Raw genomic sequence first — 25,255 nt, 5'->3', positions numbered from 1 at the left:
TTAGACCTGTAATACCGTCGTGAAAGCTGCTACATTAAAAACAAATTTTGTGATTAACAGCGTAAGAAAAAAATTCTGCATGTACGTATTATGTATTGAATTTCGAGAACCATTTTTATTCATTTCAAATCATAAATTATGTAAATAAAAAATATCAAACAATAGGAAAGGGGTATGATAATTAGATCTGAAAGAAGGAAATGCATGCGTCTATATCAAAGTAATACTTTGCGGGTGTATAGTATAAAACTGAAATTTAAGTTTGCACATGGAATTTAAAAATTATTCTCAAAACTATCAGCATTACTTAAGGTTCTGCCTTTTTTGTATGGGGGATGTAGGGGGTAAAATTACAATTTTGACGGCGGATAACTGCGTGATGGTTTTAACGAATCTACTTTTAGGATTTCTGAATATTTCGTGTTTATATCCATAGCATCCAATATAAATCAGCCTTCCCTTTAACTCTGCAAGCGTCTACAGTTTAGCCCTGAATCCCTGAAAGTTTCCCAAAATGCCATAAATAAGTGGTACTTCCTTGATTATAATTTCAAAATGATCTTCCAATTTTACACCTTTTCTTCCAATATGTAGCCAACCCGACATCGGATCCATCAAGAACTGACAGAGTTTTTCGTGTATAATAAAAATACGAATGTTATGCATAACTACTGGAGGGTAAAAAAATGTCTTCTGACTCTTTCTCTTCGTTCTTGGTTTTGTTAAATTGTACAATTTATTTAAGGACAAATTCTTAGCCCAGAAGTTGAAGAATTAGCTAGATATTCAAAGAAGAAGACTCTGTTGCTAAGTGTACAATTTCAGGCAGGCCTTATTTACATACATATTTCGCTACAACCACGTTGTATCTAAAACCATTCATATTTTGTAATTTTAAATTTTAAAAGCTTTAAGTTTGGGACTGTAAAATATTTTGCATTACAAGTTAATATATTTATTATTTCATCACTACCATAAATTAAAAAAATAAGTAGTTTCAACAATAGCAAAGCACATAATTATAAACTCGTAGAAACGATACATTTATAGCAGATCACACAGTATCCGTTGCAAGTCAGTTTATTAGATCTTGCGACCTCGCTATTTTTATTAAATTATTATTATTTCTATTTTAGCATATGCAGGGGAGCTGAGTCATATACTCCGTTCTAAAGATATGCAACATAATTTGCGAGCACTATAATTTTTGCACCCAAATTGATTATGTGTCTGCTCATCTGTAAAGCTTTAATTTCTTAGTTTCAAGTCTTGCAGACTTTTTTGGGACAGAATATCAGAACAGCTAATTTTATGCATGATGAAGCTTAAAGAAATTTATATTTCACTGTTGGAAGTAGCATATTGGTACAGGCTGAGGTATAGTTAATGTTTCTTTAAATATTAAGCTCATATAAGCAGGAAGAAATGAACAATGTGTTTGGAAAACAGACACAATAAATAGCACAATAAATGCAGGAATTGTGCATTTATTGTGCTGCACAATAAATGCTGGAAAATAACTCAAACGTGGGTATTTAGCAATTCCTTCTTAGCACACGAAATAAATAGTAGAGTTTCTATAACTCTAAGGGTAAACCGTAGTGAAAACGTATGATGAGAGTTAATGAAATTAATTTAAGTTCATGCTTTAAAACATAAATCGGCGAGCGATGCATTGAGTCGTAGAGGCAGGCGGAGGAGTGGCACGTGATCTTGAGAAAGTTCATGATTGGTCAGTGACCATGTTGGCAGGAAATCGCAGAAAAAGCGTAATTAAGCGAAAATAAGCTGGATTTTGATGACATTTTTATTACTTTCCATTAAAACATACTACAATTGATGTGAAAAAATACTAAATGTCTTGTACACATGAAATTATGATTATGTAAAATGAAAAACATGAACTTGTAGGCGTGGCTTAAAGATGACCAATGCGATGAGAGCTTAGTCGTGAATGCTTAAGTCCAAAATAGTAGTAACGTAAAATAAGTCCATATCTTTGCCAAATGATATTCAAAATACATTGGAAAATAAAGTAAAATCTTGTTTAAATAAAAAATATGTACAATAAGCTGGCTACAAGTTCCGATGAGTATATAGACGGTAAATGAGGATGAGCACGGGAGAAAAACTTTTTAAAGTTGCTTTTAGTGGAATTGTAGTGAAACTAGAATTTCAAGTCGAGGTTCAAAAAATAGTCGAAGGCGTAAATTCCAACATCGAGTTTGTCCGTAATGGATTTCGTAGATTTAAATTTTACGAAAAATTCTTTGGCTTTTTGCATGTGAATTTTTCTCCAGGTGAAAAAAGATATATCATTTTCTTTTCGCGGTTCTTCCTTTTACTTGAACTAAGCTGATGAAGTGTCTAAGGTGTTTTGTTCTTTTATATTGGGTAAGGCAGGAAATTCTGATTCCGTAAATCGAAAATTATTTAATTCTGAGGCTTTTTTTTAGCTTTAATAGCTTCTATGGCTTTCTGGATATTTTTAGGGTGTTTAACGCAACCCTTATAGATAGAAACATGATCTCCACCACAGAAGCACCAGTTGCAGTTTTTTTATCCTCTTTTTTTCTAAGTATATGTCTCGTGATGTTTTGCACATTTCATGCATCTCGTTGTGTAATGACAGAGTTCCCGTGTGTGCCCGTATCTTTGACACTTATGGCACTGTACGGGCCTCGTTTTAGATTTGTATGTGGCGATGAATACATTTAAACTACGAAGTTTTTCGATTTGTGTAAATTCTTTTACCTTCGAAAGAACACTTGCATTCAACTTTGAAGAGTGGCAATTAAACTAAGTTTCCTTCTCTTACAGAAGTGAGTTGGCGGACTTTTAAAACCAGGAAATTCGTTTTAAATTAACTTCTTTTGATAACTTCAGAGTCTGTGTTTTGGAGTAATTTGCACTAAAATCATCATGAGGGGGAATATGAGATTTTGGTTTTTGGGGAATGAAATCCTCAGCATTTTCTTCTTCCATATAGTCTTAATCGAGTTAAGTTCAGCGAATTTATTGGATTGAGTCGATTTACCCTGTTCATTGTTAGACACAGAGCGTTTAACAGAGCTGCGTGGGGAAATAAATCCTTCACTATCTGTGATTGTGTGTTTTTTACTATTTTTAATGTTTTTTGAAGTTGTAGTTTCATTATCATAGGTAGTATTAGCACTTTTGCTTATATTGTTGGTTTCTGTAGAGTTGGTGGAAGAGTTACCTTTTTGAAGTTCCAATTGGAGAAATTTTAAGTTGTTAATTTAGTGATCAATAGCTTTCTCGAATTTAGCGCGAAGCTCTGCTTTTTCTTTTGGGTCTTTCACATGCTCAGCGGCATTATTTCAAATTCGGCTTATTTCCAAGGATTGGATTCTTTGTTGTTTGATAGATTCTGTTGTTGGAATAGGCAATTCTACCTTATTCTCCTCTGTAAGAAATACCGTCGTACCAAGCAAACGAGTTAAGTGGCATAATTAACAGTATACTTACCAAGATTCAAGTCATGTAGAAAACTCCTTAGCAAAGCAAGGCAAAAATATGGCAGCTCGAAAATCCCTAGCTCGTCTCAACGAGGTCAGCGTCAGGGAATGACAGATTAGCTTCTCCGACCCGTATTTACAGTTAGTCAATAAAGTCTGCGTACATCAAGAAACGTAATATCAAATCCAAATTTTAAGGTGCGAAAAGGGTAGTTTCTTAAAGTTTTATTTTTTAAACATTTAGTTTCAATAAGGGACTTTGAAATTATTTAACTGTAATATTTTCATATCTAATAATTTATGCACACTAATTTTTAAAAGATAAGTGGCCAGAAATCAAAGCCAATAAAGTTTGCGTACAACGCGAAGGAGGCAGGATATTTCTTATCTAACTTTTAAACTTCAAACTTGAAAATGCAAAGAAGGTTACACTTTCAAGGTCATTGGCTTACGAAGCAAATTTTGCGTTAATTGGAAGTTGTTATTTCTATTTTCTTTGACGAAAATGACAACCAATAAAGAGATTCCTTTAGTTACGAGACAACTAATTATCAAATTGAGAGATGAAGGTAAAATTAAAACCGCTATATTGGTAAAAACATTTCAAAACCATTTTCTAGTGTGCAAAGAGTTATTCAAAACTATCTTGACACTGGTAGTCTTGCTGTAAAACCAAGATGTGGGATACCGAAGAAGCTAACGCATAGGGAAGAAAGAAAAATTCTTTTACGAATTAAACAAAATCCTAAACTTTCTGCTGCAAACATTGCAAAAGACATTTTTTTAACTAGCAACAAGGAAATTTCTCCTGAACTGTACGAAAAGTGCTGCGAAAGGCAGATTATCATGGATGCAAACCTAGGTCTAAGCCATACATTTCCGACACAAATAGAAAGAAAAGAACTGCTTTTGCCAAAACATATTTAAACTCTTCGCAGGACTTCTGGAACAATCTAATTTGGTCAGATGAAAGTAAATTTACAATATTTAAAATTAATGGCCAACCTATTATATGGAAAAAACCAGGAACAGAACTGAATCTGAGAAATTTAAATCCAACTGTCAAACATGGAGCTGACGGTGTGATGGTATGAGGGTGTATGTCGTCGAAAGGAGTTGGAAATTTTCCCATTATTGTTAAAGTCATGGATAACTATGTTTATCTGGATATTCTGAAGAAAAATCTACGAGACAGTGCCCGAAATTTAAACCTTTCTAATACCTTTATCTTCCAACAAGTCTTCCAACGTCGGATGACACTGAAAAACTAGTTCAGTCAATGCCCAGACGTCTGCAAGCTGTTTTGAAGAATAAACGATATCCCACAAAGTATTGAAGTAATGTAAAAAACTTATATATATATATATATATATATATATATATATATATTTTTTTTTTTTTTTTTTTTTTTTTTTTTTTTTTGAAAACGAACGCAGCCTTATTGGAGGGAATTTCTGAGTTTTTTTGACAAAATATATTTTTGAAAAAATGTAAAAAGTATTACACTGATATTATTTGCTTTTTATTTAAGCTTACAGTTTTAGCTAATAGAAGAAAAAAATGCAATGATTAAAATACATTTTTCTATGCTTTAAGTGTTTTTTTTTAATTTAAATTTTAGTCTGTACGCAGACTTTTGTGACTAACTGTATATCCTGCAGCATGCGCTGTGTAGAAACTTCTGGAAGAATATGTCGTAGGGTTTCGAAAGTGTGTTTTTGCGAATTTTCCGGAAAGTCATCTAGTTGTTGAGAAATCGCCAAATGTCGCCACTACGTGAGAAAGTCCAAGGCTCCTTGGGAACAAAACTGCCTATACCTAACTGGACTATTTTTACAATTCCAAAGCCCTTGCACTCAGAATTAAAAAATCTACAATTCTGTCTCATAAACATTCAAATTTAAGATATGTGGTTACAAATTAGATTAAATACAAAAATAAACCTTAAAATTACCATTCTAAAAAGCAATAAATAAATTAAATAAATAAAACAGTACAAAATACTAAAATAATACAGAAGAATAAAAATATAATCAAAGGGAATAAAAATGTTTACAATACTCCCCTTTCTTAAGATTGCAGATCAGGGGCAATAAAAAATCCCCAAGACTAGGAATAACTAATTCTGATTACCGTAACTTTATCTGCTCGCCACTACGTCCTTCATTTTCTTGATCACAAGGTAGTGCCTTTCCCAAGGTGTCTAGATCGATAGAGATCCCGGGACGACGCGTAGGTTGTTGAGCCAGTCTTGATCACCTTCCTTGAATTCCCTATCCGTCGACTTGATATCGTACTCGTCTTCATCCTTTTGTTGGCTATCCGATGATTCTTCCTCTGACGAGCCGATGAACGTCCTCTAAACGGCAAACGAAGAAAAATCACGGCCAAAAATCATTTATCAGGGAGAAACTCCTATACGGTAGTAGAAATAATGGCAGTTTTTGGTCCCATCCTGCTGGCTCTGGGCTACAAATAGAAAGAACTGGTTCAAGATTGTTAGTTAAATGTCTCCACCATGCCGTCCGACTGTGAGTGATTTGAGTCTTCTCCATTCCGAGAATTCTACGAATATGGAAGGATCAAATTATGGTTTTGATCAGAATGGTTAAGGAGAGGCATTCCAAATCGTGAAATCCACTTCTGCACTACTGCAATGGCTGAAGCTTCTTGATCAGAGATGGCATAAGCTTACGGCCATCTACTTAAGTACTCCATGACAACTAGGATGTACTAGTTACCCTTAGTTTTATGAAATAAAGGTACAACCAATTAAGCAGGAAGAAATGAACAATTTATTAGGAAAATAGGCACAATAAATACCACACAAAGTACAAATAATGGCTGGAAATTACACAGGGAGAACGCGGATAGTTTAACAACTTTTCCTTGGCGCACAAAATAAATCGTTAAGTTCCTCAAATCACTTTTAGGGTAAACCCTAATTCGTAGTTCAGCTAACCGCAGTCTCTCAGCTGATCCAGTTCTTGACTCTCCAGCCCATATTTATACTATGCAGCATGGACTCTGGAAACTTCAAGAAGTACCGGTTGTAGGGCTTGGAAAGTTTGCTTTCGCAAATCTTCCAGAAATTTACCAAGTTGATAAAAAATTGCCAAATTTCGCTAAGGCTCCGTAGGAACGAAAATGCGTATATCTCGAGCTATTTTTACAGCTCCAAACCGTTGCAGTCAGAATTAAAAGATCTAAAATTCTACATGACAAATAGACATGAGCTATAAGATATGTGGCCACAAAATTAAGTACAAAATAAACCAAAATTACCGTTCTAAGAAATTTTTAAAGCCATTCTAAGAAAAATAAGTAATACAAAATACTACAATAATACAGAAAAATACAATAAAAAAGAATTTAAAAAAATTACAAGTATTTCCAACAATATAATAAATAAAACATGGTGTACTTTAATTTTAGTTTCTGATTTGAATGTAAATTATCCTTTTAGTTTCATAAGTTAAATGTTTTGTAATGTATAAATTTATGATAAAAGGGCTTAAATGTCAAAAATTTCATTGTGTTCTAATGTGTCATATTAGACACAGTTCTCAAATATTTCTTTTCATTGGTTGTACAATGTGTGCTAAGAAATCTCTAAACTAGTATGTTAGCTAAGTATGTGATTAATTGATTGGATAGATATTTGGAGGGTTATCTAAGATGAGGTAATGCCTTCTTTCTTAGAGAGAATTTTAAGAGGAATTGACTTTTTTTTTTATGTTATAGAAGAAATTTTTGCTTTCTCGAATATGGCAAGCTACGTGTCCTAACAAAAGCGATTTCTTTGAGAAGAACTTTTTCATAATCTTTCAAAAGAATATTACGCTAATCCACGAAAACACCCACATAGCCATTTATTTCACTGGAATTCGAACCTGTATCTATGTTACTGGTACTTATGGGGAAAGACTACAAGAATTTAGTCCAGCCACTCGCCCAACTGCTGGAACTAGCCGTAAATATTCTAGTATTAAGTTATTTTAACCATTAGTCGTTAACGATTAGAAAAGTAATAAAGTTTTATAAGTTGTGTAGTGTAACCCTAAGGTGCCGTTGTGTGCTCTCCACTTCATGCGGCAATTAGTGAAACTCATGAAATCGGCGAAAGCCAAATCCAAGTATATTTTTATCGGATAACTTTTAGCAGCGAATATCTATAATTTAATTTTTTTAGATTTTGAAGGTTTTTAATTTCATTATATTAATCTACAGAAGAGAAAGCATCGCTTCCTGAAAATAACTTTTAGCAGCGAATTTATATAACTGTTTATTTATTTTATTTTTTATTTTGAAGTCTTTTTTAATTCATTATATTAATGTAAAAGAGAAGCCATCGCTTCCTGAATAAAAGGGACACAGGCCAAATTCTGTCGAAATATATAGTGTTTCTCTAACTCAGATACCAGTTCCAAGTTTGAATTTTATCTGTTTTAAAATAATATTAATATTTTTTATTAATACTGATTAAAATTAACTTTATTAGACACAAAAGAAAAATTTTGTACGTTTCTAAATATTTGTGAACGGTAGAAAAACACTTTTATATTAAATGACTTCGAAAACATTCGTTGATTCTATTTCCCAACCAAAGACTAATGCGTGCTTTCCATTACGAGTGGAATTTAAACATTAGAAACACTTTTCTTTATCTTAAAAGTAAACCTACACTGTATTCTTTTGAAGATAAAGACGCGACGAAGTATTTCACGAAACTTAGTGCCATTTTTTTTCTTTTTTCCCCCCCCCCTTTTCGTGTGCTTTAGACTGTGAAATTTCTGAGTGTAATCACATCGCCCATGTTCCGCACATTTATTTGTGGGTGAATTCTCAAGGAAATGCTATCTGAAAACTATTGCCATTCAATCTTGAACGATTTATGTTTCTCTGCAAAATAATTTCAGTTGCACAAGACTGTTATGTTGCAGAATTAAAAGGCGGGGGAAAGAGTGAGTACAGTGCACTCCAGTCTAAAAACTCGGTGATCGCCGATTTTCTAAAATTAAATTTGCCTTCTTTCCTTTGTCGGGACTTTGATTTAAAAGAGGAAGTATGTCAATGCAAACTAGAATACATCATAAATGAATGCCTTATTTGTGTTCTTGCAGTTAAGTCTTCAAGGGCATGTGTTTATGAATATGATGTTTGTAAATTTGCTGTGTGGGGATTTTCTGTTTTTTGTCCTAGTTTCTTTCTCTTTCTGAAGTTTGATGCTATCGGAATAACAATTCGATAGATTTTCTGTTTTGTAAGAAATTATTTAATTTCCTATTTAATATGTAGTTGTATGCTGATTACACAGTAGATGAGAATCAATACCCTGACATTCCTCTGTATTTTTTAAGTCTCAGTTGAGAGATGGATTATGGGAATGTATCTCATGAAGAAAGGTGTAGTGAGTTTTCAGGTTTATGATTTTCGATGTATATATGTGGCAAGGCAGAATTCGGGAATATTTTTTTTTTTTTTTGTCTTCGTACACTTGGACATTCTCCTCCCCCCTCCCAAAAAAAAGGGAAGGAAGAAACAGTATTTTATTTCATGTATTAGATACCAAATTATTATTACCGTTGTCCATTTCTCTTCCTTTTTGAAAGTTTTAAAGAGTTGTTTTTGAATTGTTTTCGTACTTAATAACTTTTTATTCTTGCGTAATATCTCGCATTAAAAAAAACGATTTATTGGTGGCTTTTCATTTATAGGTGACATTATACAAACTTAAATGTGGACATATATACTTAGTAGGAGCCATTTTATTCTAAACAATGCAAAATAATTTAAACTATTTCTTTGGATATACTTACACTTAAAACAGTGGTTTTCAGTCTTCTTAAATTCTGCCGCATGTTCACAACTAAAAGTTCGATGTAACGTTCCTGTTTTGTTAAGGTTCCGCAAATGGCTGGCTTTAAAAAAAATTTATGGTTTATATAAAAAAGTGCTGAGGCAGTTCTTAATCTCCTGGAAAAGGAAATCTGTTTAAAAGGATTTTAAATGTGACGTATTTGTTGAAAATCGGATTTTAATTGCTGGTAAATTATTTATTTTGAAGATCTTGTTGAAGAGCATTATTTAACTTCCAAAATGATAAAATTATTTAAAGAACGAAACTTTTATTGCTAGCACATTGTCTTTTATTGGATACCTAAACAGGAGAAGTATATCTATCGTATTTTACTGGAAAAGTATATCTGTACCATATCTGAAGTAAGAATATGTATAGTGCAAAAGGTAAGACTAAATATTAAGGAACTACAAAAGCTACTTAAAGAATCAAATTTTATTGCCGATATATCTATACAGGGTGTTTCATAGATCATGGGACAAACTTGGAGAGGTGGTGGAGCGTACTAAAACATGCATTTTTTGTATAGGAATGTAGGGTCTAAAGTGACGGGTTAAGACAGGAACGCAAAAACTACGACATGAGAGGAAAATGTGTTTATGTACAAAATCAACACAAAGTGCTTCTTTGCAGCAATACAGTATTGAAAATAACTGTTCAAAAAAAGGGAACAGTAATAGGAACTACAGCTGTGATTGGCTGGCAATGCAGCGGTAGAGGGCGGTATTGAGCCGGACAAACCACGATCGGATGCATCAGAGGATTATTCGCAACTCTGATGTCGAGCGTGATGGGTGAGTTTACGCACAGGGAAAAAAGCTGACATGCATCTCATGTATGATGCTGCTAATGGGAAAGGCAGAGCAGTGCTACGGTTGTACCAGGAACGATTTCCGAACGGGCGTATGCCCGAAGCACACAATGTTCGAGAGGTTGCAGAGGTCTCTGTGTGAAAACGGGTCATTTGAAGCCACCTATGACACTAGGAGTGGAAGAAGTGCGCGACAACCTCGCAGTGAAGAATCCATCTTGAACATTGTGCATGAATCACCTCAGACAAGTACAAGAGCTATTGCACGTCGTCTACAGCTTACTCATTCCACCGTTTGGAGAGTATTGTATGAAAATGTTTTGCTCCTATACCATTTGCAGAGAGTTCAAGTCTTGCAAGAGACAGATTACCCTCTTCGAGCTCATTTCGGTCGTTGGTTCTTGCAGCAGTGTTCGGCGCAGGCAGATTTCCCATCGGATATACTATTCACGGACGAGACAACTTTCTCACAGGACGGCATCTTCAATAGCCACAACATGCACGTGTGGGCAACTCATAATCCAAACGGCACACGTCCACATGCATTCCAAACCCGCTTTTCCGTGAATGTGTGGGTGGGTATTGTTAACGACTACCTCATAGGCCCATATCTCTTACCTGCACGTACGAATGGCATATGTTATTATATTTTTCTGCAACAGGTATATATATTAGAATTGCTGCAGGATGTTCCGGCTGTTGTTCGTGATCGCATGCGGTTCTAGCATGATGGTGCACCAGATCATAATCACGTGCGGGTCGGCAATTACGTGCATAGGACATTTCCGGGCCGATGAATTGGCCGTGGTGGACCCGTTCGACGGCCACCCCGTTCGCCAGATTTATGCAGTTTTTTTTTTTTTTTTTTTTTTTTTTTTAATGGGGCCATCTGAAGAGCATCATTTACCAGACTCCCGTTGACTCACTGGAAAACCTCGTTGCACAACTATCCATTGCGGCTGCAAGCGTGCGCGAAATGCCTGTCGTTTTTCAAAATGTTCGTCGATTCCTTCTGCGACGTTACCAACGATATATTACTGATATATCGGATATACTATTCACGGACGAGACAACTTTCTCACAGGACGGCATCTTCAATAGCCACAACATGCACGTGTGGGCAACTCATAATCCAAACGGCACACGTCCACATGCATTCCAAACCCGCTTTTCCGTGAATGTATGGGTGGGTATTGTTAACGACTACCTCATAGGCCCATATCTCTTACCTGCACGTACGAATGGCATATGTTATTATATTTTTCTGCAACAGGTATATATATTAGAATTGCTGCAGGATGTTCCGGCTGTTGTTCGTGATCGCATGCGGTTCTAGCATGATGGTGCACCAGATCATAATCACGTGCGGGTCGGCAATTACGTGCATAGGACATTTCCGGGCCGATGAATTGGCCGTGGTGGACCCGTTCGACGGCCACCCCGTTCGCCAGATTTATGCAGTTTTTTTTTTTTTTTTTTTTTTTTTTTTTTTTTAATGGGGCCATCTGAAGAGCATCATTTACCAGACTCCCGTTGACTCACTGGAAAACCTCGTTGCACAACTATCCATTGCGGCTGCAAGCGTGCGCGAAATGCCTGTCGTTTTTCAAAATGTTCGTCGATTCCTTCTGCGACGTTACCAACGATATATTACTGCTGGTGGTCGCAATTTTGAACATTTATTGTGGATACTGTATTCCTACAAAGAAGCACTTTGCGTCGATTTTGTACATAAATACATTTACCTCTCGTGTCGTTTTTTTCGTTCCTGCCTTAACCAGTCACTTTAGACGCTGCATTCCTATAAAGAAATGCATGTTTTAGTACTATCCACCACCCCTCCAAGTTTGTCCCATGATCTATGAAACTCCCTGTATTATTGAGAATTATTGCGGTCGTCATAAAAGAAAAATTAAAGAACTCAATTTTATTATCAATAATCCTTAACGAAGTAAGACTGCTGCTTAATATCTGGTGTCCAATTTTAAATTTTAATAATGCGGATTCTGGAACATAAATTTAGCCTGCCACCGTACAACATCGAACCTTTTTAATTAGTACTATTTTCATGTAATTTTGACGTTTTCTACTATTAGAACCTTCTTGTAATGAGCAAACTTTGCCTACGGAATAACCGCTTGGTCTGTCATTATATTGGCGGATCATTACGCCACTAGATTTGCCCTTAGCTCTGTCACTCTTTATGCAAACTCCACAGTATTTCATATGTTGGAGATACAAACCCACCAAGAATCTCAAATATTCCTCTCTTGTTCTCTCACCTTTGAGCAGTTTAGACAACAAAATGCCATAGTTGGATAGAATCAACGTTTCTTTCAATTATTCACTATTTATTAATCTATTGTTCTGCAGCTGTAAAGCAAAGTATTTCGTGGATTACAAGAAGGTGACGAGATGCTCTTCCAGATCATTAGCCGTATTAATTTTTAATATCGCCGTACCTCAGTAAGAGACATATGTACTAAATGTGATTTGATTTCATCATGAAGGTGAATTTTCCAGTCTATCATAGTCTTTTAAAATATTTTGAATGGCGCTACAAGGCCTTTTTATAATCAGAGTTAAAAAAAAAAAAAAAAAAAAAAAAAAAAGTCTGCTTATTTTGTCTGTCAATCAGATTTTATCTCTCTTTCCTTCTCATTTGAAAATCTCAAATGACTTACTTTTCAATCCGTTTTATGTTTCAAATGAAACTACCTTTTTAGTAGCCTGATCGCTTCAATAAATTGTTAGAAAATGAGCTCATGATATTAACACATAGATGTTCAGAATTAAAAATTGTGCGATTTTGATTAAATGGACTATTGGATGTTACTTTTTGTATGGCTTCCCTAACCCTCTCTTTTCATCAGCAGCCTGCAGAGAACAGAACATCTTTGGATCGAAAGATTTTCAGTCAGTCTTTTCCATGTTTAATCTGGAATTTGAAGCCCTGCTGTATATCGTGGTAGATTTCCGTCTTTTAATTAATGACCATATCATGTGTGGCAGGTTAGATGCAGGTTCAGTTTCTGCACAAGCCACCGGAGCCGCGTGTATGAGACCGCTGAATGGTGGTAGTTCAACTTAGGCTTGAATTACAGTGATCTGGGTCTCAATCTGACCCTGGAACGGACATTTTTCGTCCGTTCGGCAATATGTAATGTAAGTACGAGCTGGTTTCCTTTATATAGGCTCCTTAAAAGCAGCCCTTCTGTTACTTGTAGGCAGATTACTGTCTTGTGATGTACTGTATTTAAACCGAACAAAGCTTGCACAATTCTAAGCCATGAGAAAATCGTAAATACAAACACTTGGGAGCAAATTTTCATGACTTACGCAGTCAGATTTCTTTTGATTTCAGTTGATGAAGGTTAAATAAAAATCGGCATGTTTAATTTGGAGTAATTTTTGCAGTCATAATCGCTACCAAAGATTTATTTCTAATTTTTAATAGATATTTGGTATCTCTTCTAAGGAATCGGTTCCTATTCTCTTAATTTTAATTTCGAATTCCAATCTTTTCTTTTTAAATAGACCAGAATGTTTAATTAGCAATTTATACACATTCAGTAACATAAACTATTTTTAAAAGTCTCGAAAAAAGTGAATTATTTATACTTAACATATAAAATCCTGTCCTGTTAAAGCAGAAGAGCGCAAATAATCTGGAAGCAGCTTTTGGCAAGGGCTGCCACTGCGTGATACGTAAGTCCTTTATTTTCCTCGTGTCTTCTCGAATTGCGGATTCTTACAGTATTTACCTTTCGGTAAAGCGTAAGGTGCTTAATTTATCCTTCAAATATAATCATTCTATAAACACGATTAACAAACTGAGCGATTTTAAAGCAGTGTGTTCTGACTGCACGAAACTGACCTTTTTCTTCCAGACGTCCTTGTATGCAGCTTATTTACTCGTTGCCATTCGGAAAAGCATAAGATCTTGTTATCTTTCAATTTTAATCTTTTATCTTCAATTTTTGTTTATCTTCAATTATGTAATTTATCTTTCAAATCTAGTCGGGCTATATTATACATTAACAGACTAGGCTGATTAAAGCAACAAACAGTTTTGAATAATATTTAATATAAATTATAATTATTTAATGTAAATGTATACAGTGATAATATTTATGAACATATGAAATTCTGCTGTAGTTAATGAAATATGTTACATACAGAATCATTTTTAATAGATTTTAATAATCAACTTTTCTTCAAGTGAAGGCTTTCATATCGAAGACTCTTCCCCACTCCAAAGGCTGTTATGAGGAAAAAATCAACGAAAATTTGAAACAAATCCCACATAAACTCTGAAGTATGTTTTGAATCTTGAAATGAGAGCAGTAATCAAAAACCTCTGTTGGATGATGACAGGTGAAGAGAAACAGAAGCGCATCGCTTTGATCTTGCTGGTGCAACGAGCCTGTAACGCACTGAGCGTGTTTACTCGTATATTTATTGCCGAAGGCCATTGGTATTTTAACAGTAGAGCGCAAGACCGCCGCCCCCCCCCCCAATAGATGTATGTGGATTGGAAAGCTGAACGCAGCGTGAGTTTAGATTTTCAATGAAAGAAACTTAAAAGGAAGGCTCTAAAATGAAGGAAACCTATCTCTGCAAATAAGATATATAAGCTGAGAATCTAGAAGAAAGTGTCAATAAAAGGAGAAATACCATTTAGCATTATAATATATAATTCTTGGTCTCTTGACAGTACAGTCACCTGTAGGATCATAATTAGTAATTGCAGCGATTTCAGGATAAATGGAGATAGACGTATTATTAAAGTGGTGAAAATACGTTAAAATACAATCACGAATGTTTGATATGTCGATGTCGCGGTGAATAGCAGAATTTCTAACAAACCAAACAGCACTGAACATGTGAACATGGTACGAAGGATTTTATTCTGTAGAACTTTCACTTTTTTCTGTGCGTTTTGGGAGCAGCTGGCCCATGTAGAAATTGAATAAGAAAGAATTGGCCTGCATGACAGTTAGATAAAGAGTTCGCTTGACATGAAGACGCAGTTTGGATTTTCTTTCCGTATGACAGTAAAAAAAAACTATAAAGACTGCATTTGCATTATTAATAGCATAAATTACTTGGTCTTTAAAGGCAAGATTTTCATCAAATATAACGCCTAAATTTTTACATGATTGATAATTCATGGAAGAACGTTCCATGGTGGGGAATCATCATCCACTATCTTTTTTAGTTCGGTCGCCACTGTAGTGACAGTAGAATTTTTGATGCTGAGAGAGGTGAAAAATGAGTAGTGCCCTCGCCGGGACTTGAACCATGGACCTCTCGAATATGCGTCGAGTGTGCTGACCGCTACACCACGAAGGCATGTTAAGAAAGCGGGAGAAATACCTTATAACTGGAAGGCATATGACGGCTGGATGCAGTTAGTTACATATAAAATCGATTAAAGTCATACAGTTACAATACCCATTACAGTTATACAGGGACTGGACCTGGCGATTTATCGCCAAGTTAGCAAGATAGCTATTTACTCAGTATTAAAGAGACTCTCCCCTGTATTCTTATTTTTCCGGCAGAACATCGTCTTTTTAGATTTTAATGTTACGTTATACTGAAAAATATAATAATTTCACTAAAATTATCTAGCTATGTACAAAATTTGTAACAGTAATAATAAAGAATAATAAGGATAAATAATAATAATAAAGAAATTTAATAATAATGAAGCAATTTTTGATATTCAAAAAGAAATACTTCTTCAGAATGTGAATCATGTGAATAATTATTTTTACCACTAAAATTAATTTAAATGTAAATCTGCGCCGCAGGCGATTACTAGATTTAAATTGGAACGAATGAAGTTCGTCTGTTTCTAGAGCGGCTTCGATTTACACTGAAGTAAATATTATTTGTCGACAAAATATTGTTCTACTTGCATGTACCTGCGCACTTGTGTGCTAATTTGAATTAGCACTTGTGTGTGCTTAAAAATATTGGACGTAAATACCCCAGTTAAGGATGTAAATTAGAATACAGATGAACATTGCAAGCCGAAACCGAGGGAAATCGGAGGGTGGGTGGGGGATTGTATAATCGAAAATTCGAGCGCCAAATTGCGCGTCACACACGGTACATGGATTATACGTAGATATGCTTTCCGTTAGGAAAATTACTTCGTAAAGCTGACAGTGGTATCAAATAATGTAGCTCTGTTTAAATGGCATATATACATAACTTATGATAGAAAAATGGTATAAGTATATAAAATATCTTCTTTTGCATTTCCTAGTACTTTAATTTGTAAACATTCTTTTCTGCTGTATTAGCAGAATATTCGAGAAATCATTTTCTTAAAGCAAACGTTATTTCAAGGCATATGAATGAACGTTTCGCCTAATTCCAACTTCAGCTTGTCGGAAGCGAAAGAAGGAAAATTCTCTGAACTTATCCAAAATTAATAACCGACATACTGGATATTTCGAGATAAAAAAATTCCGCTTATAAAAACAAGTTAGTTTTCAATTTTAATTTGCTTTATTAAAAATTTTGAGGTATCGATATTCAATTAGAGGAATTTTTGCTGTAAATATTTTCTGTAGCTAGAAAGCTGTGATTTAAGTATAATTATTTTCATTGCTTGCTTTTTCTAAAATAAAATTTAAAAAAGAACTGAAAATAATAGAAATTTTTATTTGTGAATTTGCTCTCTTTTCAAAGTAAAAATAATTTTCTAGAATAGCAATGACATCATCATCTTATATTGCATTAAATTATAATATTTATTATGTTTTGAAAATCTTACTCTTTTTTTTTTTTTGCTTAGCTTAGAGACGGCCTGCCGCGCCTTACTTGTGAAAGGCAATTGAACAAAAATCCAGTTTTCTTGTTATTTATTTGTTTAATACCCGTGCGAATAGGGATGATGTAAACGGGTTCTGTGACACTTCTACCTTCGCCTTCATACCCTTCTCCCATCATCTACTTTTCTTTCAGGTTTTCTGGCTGGTGGCAGACGATCGCGATCTTAGCAATTGCCGGCGGATAACAGCCGATGACACCGAAAACGACCACTTAAAAAGCTTTCCCTTACTCTCTTCATCATCCCCTCCCTCCCTTCCTTTTCCGTGGATCTGCCACTGTACTCTGTTCGATGCTGGGAATGATATTCATTGCGGATGGCAGCGAAGGGGCACCAGTTCTTCCGCTGAGTGTCAATATACGAAAAAGGTCGGATTTTGTTTATGAATTTGACTGAACTCTGCAGGTAGACGCGAAATTTCCAGAGTGAAGAAGGCTGTATTTGGGGTAATAGAATTGTTATGCGTTCTTACTATTATGTAATACAGCCGTACCTTCCTCTTAAGTTTTTATTTATTTTCGTAATTGTGACTTTTTTAGAGCATACGGAACGTACTTGATAACAATTTTCACACCCGTTGGTAGATGTGTTTCTTATTCCTCAGTAGTATCGAAGTTTGTTAAGACCCAGAGTTGATCCTTTTGAGGTTGGAGCTGTGCTTGCGTATATTCTTTAGTGGTGTGCCTTTTGAAGCATTTTCAAAATACCTTTGTATAGCTGCCAGTTCTCTCGATTTTTCATCACGTCTTCCGGTAGATCACCAAATCTCTCGTTTTTTAATTTTTGGCCTTTACCGAGGAAAATATTTCCCAGCAGTAACGGAAATGAAGCTTATAGTAGGCAATTTGCATTCCCTCACCGCTAATGATTTTCAGAATAAGTTTTATTGTTAAATTTTATTTCATCTTAATTGTATTTTTTTTTATTACATTTGTTGATCCCATTAAACTTTTCTTATTAAATTTCACTTGATCTGAATTATCTTAATCTACTGTCAACATCTGTAGATTTTTATATGAGGATTCAAGGAATGTTTAATCAGTTAATATTTAAGTTTGATTTTGCTTTACTTCAGTATATAATACATTCCTACACACAAATTCCACACAAATACTATATACTTTGATAAATATAAAAACTTTCCTTCATTACTCGGAATTTTCGCAGTATAAAAGTGTCAGAAAATAAACTAAAGAACATAAAATTTAGAATGTTTAATTAATGATATTATTTTTTACATCAGAATTCTTATTACAAAGAGTTCAGTAATCTTATTCATGCATTATAAAGTGAATTGCAGTCCGTATGGGGTTCACTTGAAATGGTATTACCGCGCTGCGAGCAAACTTCCCGATTTTCAAGATGTCAAGGTTGGTAGCTGTGCCTTTGGCTATAAGCATTAGTTATCAACATATCTCTTCGTGTGGATGTAACCCGTATAAGCCTTAAACCCTAGTTTAATGTCTAAGATTATAAGTTTGAGGACTAAAGTAAATAATAAGTGTAAAAATCTTGAAGTAGCCCTGTCATATCTCTTGAATAATTATATAAGGTAACGCAAATTTCGTCACATATAATTATTTGACTAATTGTGGCAGAACATGTTAGCTATGTTTATTTTAGGAATGGATGGATGACTTTCAATGAAAACGGGTTCATTTTCGTGTTACATATGAATCAGAAAAATCATAAAATATAGCCAATCCATTCGCTGAGAACGGATCCCTGAACAAACTACAAATATTCAACAACAGTTTTATCCATTCAGTGAATGATAAGCTCACCATTACGTATTATAATATACCCATCCCTTCCCGAAAAAAATTATTATTCTATGTGCACTGAATTTTGCGCCATCTATGGGCTAATAGTGTTAAAATAGGATTTTGCGTCGGTTCACTAAAAAAAAGAAAATCTCTTTTCAAATTCTTGCTTAATATTTTGTGATTTTGTCGTTGAATTTTATGTGGCGTAAGCACAGAGAATTTGATATTTAATTAATAAAGTTAACACACATAACGTTAGTAATAAAAAGACAGGGGGAAAAAAAAGAAGAAGAGGGGGGAAAATGAAAGAAAGGAAAAGCCAATACTTAAGACTGCATCGCGAATTCTAAAATTTTTGTGATTTTTCTGTTGGATTATTTATATGGCGTTAAGTGCGAAGAAAACTATGCTTAGTAATAAAGCTTTAAAAAAATAATAATAACACGTTAGCAGGAGACTGGAGTTCAACAGACTGGTAGGCTGCAAGCTCAGCGAGAGCGTAAAAACCTTTACAAATACTTTTGGACGACAGTTAAATTTCTCAAACCTTTCAGATTTTCATTATTTATTTATTATTTCTTCAAAAAATCGTCTAATGTGATATTACAACTAATTAAAGAAATGCGAAATTAGGTTTCAATAAAATAGCACCGAATAAATTGCTAGTGCAGAGATAAAAATCCTGAGAACTTTTGTGTATCAGGCTTGTTTTGACTAGTTCAAAAATAATACATTGTAAGAAAATCTTTGATTGGAAAGATATTATTTTGGAAGGGCAGTTAATTATAGTTATAGGTTGGAAGGATTTAATTAAGTACCTTTCAGTTAGGTAAAAGGCTTATATTTCTTCATCTCCCACTTATCGTCTTTAAGCTATCTCTAATATACTGGATTCTAATGATGTGCTGAATATGCAGAAATATTTTTTCCATAAGTAAAAATAATTTCTTAATTACTCCTTTTAGGAGAAGAAAATGCAGTAGGCTAAATTTTCCGTTTTAAATTGATTACACTTTTTCCCGAGACCCTAGCTGCATAACGCTGATCTAGAGAATATAATGGTGTGGTAACCTTTTCTTTTTTCCGTCGTAATGGCGATGGTTTTCGTGGCTATTTTTTGTCACCAAATTTGGCGATTAATCGCCAAAAGTCGCCAAACTTGGCAACATTTTTGTCCGTTCTCTGTATAATTGTAATGTTTATTGTAACTGTAACCGCATCCTCCCTCGTATGTCTTCCAATAATTTCGAAGAAGGTGCTAGGGATTTGGAAGAAGGTACTAGAGATTTCTCGGCAGCTCAGGGAAACTGTATAAGACCGGGAAGAGCATCAGTTTCTCAGTTGTATAGTTCAGAGCTGAATTCGGGATATTAAGAAATTCGTGAGAGCTTTGCCTTTTTAGATGCGTTTTGCATTTCTTTTTGTATAATGTTCTTAGTAGTGTGAAATGCAGCTACTGATTGTTTTCTGTGATACTGTCAAGAGCTATTGATATTTTTGAAGAGAATTTCAGAACAATGAAGTGTTTCTTTTGTGAAAATAAATTTTATCAAGCTATCAAACAGTTTTGTGTGCATTCTGTCCATTACGAACCCGTACGCACTCATATATATATATATAAGGTAAAAAGGAAACTCTCTATGCTATTGCTTTAAAGCAAATGTAATACTGTGGTTCCCGTGAATAATTTTTAATACTAAGTTAAAATAAATTGCAATTAAATGTTTAAATACAAGAAAAAGGAAATTATTACAAGAAAACTGATAAATAAAAAGTGAATGTAAAACTTAAGTCAAATTGGAAGTTAAAAAATGTTGATTAAAGTTTTTACACAGGTCTTTTTTATTTTGTTCTCCTTTCTTAAATTATATATATATATGCGTGTGTGTGTGTGTTTATTACCGGCAAAGTATAAAATCCGGCATTCTATACAATGCCTAGGCATTGTGTCATTTGACATTCTATAAAATGCCAAATGACAAACCGGCAAAGTATAAAATACATTTCTGATTCGTTTCAAAGAATCGAAACTGCTTACCAGAAGTTAATAAATGATGTAAAAAGGCCAAAATGACTACTAAAAAGGAACCACGGGACTACTGGCCGCCGAATCGCTAGGTTTTAATGTTTGTCGAAAACAAAAGTACATTCATTTATCCTGTTAAAGAAAGCGTCAGTAGTATATGCAGTATTGCGTCACGGACGCTGAGTTATTTTCCTTATTTCATGAAAACTCATTTGAGTACTGCACAGGAACGACGTGACAGAATGTTGAAAGAACTTTCAACCAATTACAAAGACGTTACACGTAATGATATTGAACTGTAACAACACTTTTTGTGAGCCCTGCCAGAAAAAAACAGAAAGGTTTAAAAAGGTCACAAATGGGATACTTAGATTGTTTCTGAATTTAACCTGCGTTGTCAGGTAGATTCTCAATCTCAGCCAGATAGAAAATACAAATTTATTACGCTGTATCAAGATCACCTCACTATCTTTTTATTTTTCGACATATTTCGAAGAACAGTTTTTTAATCGCACATTTTCGTTAATTTTGCAAATAACATTTGTATTTTAGAGGAATGAACGCCTTTTAAATAATAGCCTTATCATAACCTTTTTTTTTTTTTTTTTTACTTTGCCTAAAGAGCGTTGGCCATTCTGTATAATGCGTAGGTATTCTTTAAAATGCCTAGGTATTCTATACAACGCCTAGGTAAAGTATGTAATAGTTCTCTTATTTCATACTTTACCTAAAATCGTCCGGTATTATATACAATGCCTAGGCCTTCTATAGAATACCGGCGTTTCATACTTTGCCAGTAATATATATATATATCTCAACCCCATGCCCCGGCCTTTATTATCGCAATAATTGGCCGTAATATACTTTCAGTTGGAGAAGTGTTTTAAATGACAAAAATATTCATAGTTTAAAAAATAAATTTTCTTCAAATAACGAAATCTAACTTTTAATGCAATCTCTTGGTTCCTCCGATTTAAGAAACTTTTATTACCCATTATCAATATATATATGTATATATAAATTTGATTCCCGTACGATAAAAATTGACCGGAATATTTAATTTCGAAATTTCCTGTTTTTGATGTAATTTTCAGCTTGCTTTTAGGGGTCGGTTATACAAGTTATAATAAATTCGAGGAAATAAGTTTAAATGAAGTGCAGCCAAAAATGTTTATAATTTACTAGGCTGTACAAGAAAGTCATGTGGTGTCCATATCAGATTTTTCTAAATGCAGAGTTTAAATAAATATGCAGAAATGCGTGTTCTGTTCTGTATTATCAACTGCATTGTGTTCCTAGTAGCTCAACGCATCGTGCATTCTTGGAATTCTTTTGGCCGTGGAACGAACGCGCCCTCGTGATGAGGTCAATCGGAAGTAAAAAGAGCATGATTCATTTGATAGGCCATTTAAATTTGTCTGCGAGCAGCTTTCTGTCTGCTTTTCTTTCCTTTTTGCAACCGTTTTTCCTCCCACAGTCTGTCCACGGAATGTCGATTGTCTTCCTCTTTTTCTGATAGTGTGTTTCGACCGCATTTGACATTTCTGAGTGCAGCTCAACTGAATTTATTTCCTATCTGGCACCAATTCGTGCTTCTAAAATTGTTACGGTTAGAAATATCGATTGTGGGTCTTTTGTAAAATATTCCTAGTGTGTATGAGGAAATAATCTAAAAAATATTACGTATTATATCACCTGAGAAGCATATTAAAAACCATGCCACGAATCTTGTATTTTCTGTTTGGGGAAAATTCGTGTTGTGACGAGCTTAGTTCGTTTTGCAATACTTAAAATACAAAATTTTCATTTGATAGATATAAAGAATTCAATAATAATATTAATGCAAACAAATTCTGTGGAGTGAATACATAGCTTTTAGAGAAACAGCATTTTATCTTACCTGCCACCTCTCTGTTAAGTATAGATTCAATTCATGTATTCCAGCTGAAATGCGTAATCATTACTATATGATGGAATTTGATTAATCACTAAAGGAAGTCCCACTGAAAAGCGGTTTACCACTAAAAGGCAGTTTAAGGCTAATTAAGAGGAAAAGTAGGGCCTAAAGTCTCCTTTCTTGCATACTATTCCCAATCAGTGAGAAAGGAATATATATATCTTAAATTAATTTAGTGCGAAAACAAGTTACAACTACTTGCGCAATTGCTGCAAAGTTAGTTAATAAACTTAATAATAATAATAGTAATTTATAATAAACTTACCAGTATGGATTATATGTATAACTTACCAGATATATAACCTACCAAAATATAACTTACCAGTATGGATTCACTCTTTTAAAATAATTCTACTTTAATTAAACTTAAAAGATAATATAATCATTTAATATTGTTTAGGAAATAAATTATATATATATATATATATATATATATTTTAACTCATCATAAGATGAAATACATTTTCATATGGTTTTATGAAGAGGAAAAAAAAAAGAGTAAAGCCGATATTAAAATCTGAAGTAATTTTATTAAATAACTGGTGGATATAATAGCAAATGTACCATAGTTAATTTCAGCTTTATAAGCTTTTCATTTCTTTTTTTAGTATAAAATACAATCATCGATTTATCAAACGCTAACGCTCTTTTCATGTTATATCGTTTAAATTAAACTCTGAAAATTCATTCGTTTGTAGCTATTGTTACGTTTTTCTTCTGACACCAGTTGTTACGTTAATTTATCATCGAAGATCTACTATAAACACGCTGGAACAATCAGCGACACAGCATTACACTGTCAGGCAATAACGCTGGAGACAGCTTCACTGCAAAGCACCAGAGTACAGCTCCCGACTCTGCTCGGTCTTTCTCAGAACTCCACGTACTCGAGACTCTCCACGCTGCAACTCGCGATGCACTGGACGACACACAGAGCACAGCTCTCGATTCTTCGGTTCAGTCATTTCCGTAGCTTAACACACTCTCTCGATGATGCATTAACCGCGATATACTAAGAGACTCTTCGATGAACTCGACAACCCACCCGGCACTCGCTGGGCGGCTGTCAACTCTATCGTCTCCGCACGGACTAACTAGATCAGACAGACTCATTCGCACTCTAGACGAGGCACACTCTGATTGCGGACCAGCTGGGTTTATATAGCTTTCGGCTTGTGTTCGAGAACATTCTGGGCTAAACCGGTAAGAATTCGTTGCAGAAGGTTCTCCATCCGCCCATGGCATATCGCCAATTATGTAATAAAAAGGGGGATTTCTCGCCAAATGTCTTCGCTTGCACTTTTATGGCAACCCTAAAACTGCTTTGCGGGGAAGCCATCTCACTGCGCCTGCACATTTCGTAACACTGTTGTTTTCATGCTGTCACTCTCAATGCGAAGATAAATTCATTAATGTATTGCTTATGTTTAATGCAGTGAATTTCTGGTTGAATTCTTTAATCGCAGTCGAGTGAAGACTTTTATGACGTCATATTCATTGCATGGCTATGTAATACTGTAGAAATCTGTTAAACTTGTAATTGATAATGTATACTTGAAGGGAAGGAAGAAAGAATAGCCATCTTTCTCTTCCAGCACTCATCTAACATTAGGTTATATTAATTTCTATAGATTGTAAGATTTTATTTAAATACTCGGTTTAATTTTAAATTAAGTCTTGCCTATGCAGTTTTTTTCGTCTGCTGTCATTGGAATGCATATGTTGTTGCGTTTAAACAGCGAATGCGTCTTTGTTTCTCTAGTGATCTACGAGACCTTTTCCTGTGCTTATTAAAGTGTTTGTTCTTGCGATATTAGTGATTGAATTTAATAGTCCGTCAAGAGTTTTTGTTAAATGATGAGATATAGTTGAGTTAGTACTAAAGATTTAAGTTGCATTTATATTATACAGTTATTTGAGTTAAATACAAGTTTCTTTCACCCGCAAATAGCAGTTTCTTCCTAAGGTTTAGAGCTTTTCTTATGTTTAACATTTGTAGCAATTTGAATTGGATTGCTGATTGGCCTTGGGTGTAAATTTAAAGCAAAACGGTTTTTTTTGGGGGGGGAGGCTTATTTGATTATGGGAAAGCACTCGAGGACTATCTGCCTAAGGGGAGGGATGCCTTCGTGGAAGACTTTCTAAAGAAAACTGGGTCGTATGTACGTTACACATGGGGGGAAAACCACGAAAACGCCCGTGCAGCCACCCCGTTCGCCGAGATTCGAACCCCAAACCGAACTACCAGTGTTCAGCGATTTTATGGCTCGTTTGCTGACGGGCTTAAGGCCAAACGCTAGTAATTATTTTAATGAAAAGTTGATTTTCTTAAAAGACATTCTCTCTTACGATTCTCTTAAGCATTAGAATGTAAACTGCTGGCTGTTAAAGTACTATGCCAGAAAGAGCATGTTCAGTTGATTTGAAATTTGCAGGATATGTGGATCATGTAAAATGATTAGCAACGTATAACATATGCAAATTATGGGAGCCAATATTGTGCTCG

The 25,255-nt window shown here is 34.6% G+C and overlaps 1 protein-coding gene and 1 non-coding gene across 2 annotated transcripts in view; one reads left to right on the top strand and one right to left on the bottom strand.

The window, feature by feature from the left end:
• Positions 1-25,255, top strand: part of Smurf (SMAD specific E3 ubiquitin protein ligase) — a 221,955-nt gene that overhangs the window by 85,286 nt on the left and 111,414 nt on the right. The gene's annotated exons all lie outside the window — the stretch shown is intronic.
• TRNAM-CAU (transfer RNA methionine (anticodon CAU)) lies at positions 15,433-15,505 on the bottom strand. The gene has a single exon. It is a non-coding gene; the product is annotated as a tRNA-Met (tRNA).

Source organism: Stegodyphus dumicola, chromosome 9 (assembly GCF_044657685.1).
Source record: "Stegodyphus dumicola isolate Sdum_Otavi_A_Nest chromosome 9, ASM4465768v1".
Taxonomy (NCBI): Eukaryota; Metazoa; Arthropoda; class Arachnida; order Araneae; family Eresidae; genus Stegodyphus; species Stegodyphus dumicola.
The sequence above is the reverse complement of the archived record's forward strand: the minus strand, read 5'-3'. Positions and strand labels throughout refer to the sequence as shown.